The following is a 391-nucleotide window of genomic DNA, read 5'->3' on the forward strand; positions in this document are numbered from 1 at the left end:
CGGCAGCACGCGCCACGCCACCACGTGCTCGCGCCCGGTGGTGCGCGACGCCGCCACTGTGAACAGCCGCCGGCGCTCCCACGCCTCGCGCAGCAGCGACAGCACCTGCACCATGCAACCGATACCCCAGTACTCACACCACCTAAACGATACTCATGTATTAGATAAGACGCGATGACAAGTGGGCGGTATGAGAGAGACCTGTCGTCCGAGCGGCGTGTCGGGCAGCAGCGAGTGACGCGGGAAGCCCACCGCGTAGTAGGGCGCGCCGGGAGCCGGGTGCCGCGCCCCCTGCCGCCCAGACTGGAACCTGGGCACGCACACGACGTTACAATGGGCACGTCTCCATCCGGCGCGTACGTACACGAGCTACGTGTTGTTTACTTACGTG

The sequence above is a fragment of the Papilio xuthus genome, unplaced genomic scaffold (assembly GCF_000836235.2).
Source record: "Papilio xuthus unplaced genomic scaffold, Pxut_1.1 DF827135.1, whole genome shotgun sequence".
Taxonomy (NCBI): domain Eukaryota; kingdom Metazoa; phylum Arthropoda; class Insecta; order Lepidoptera; family Papilionidae; genus Papilio; species Papilio xuthus.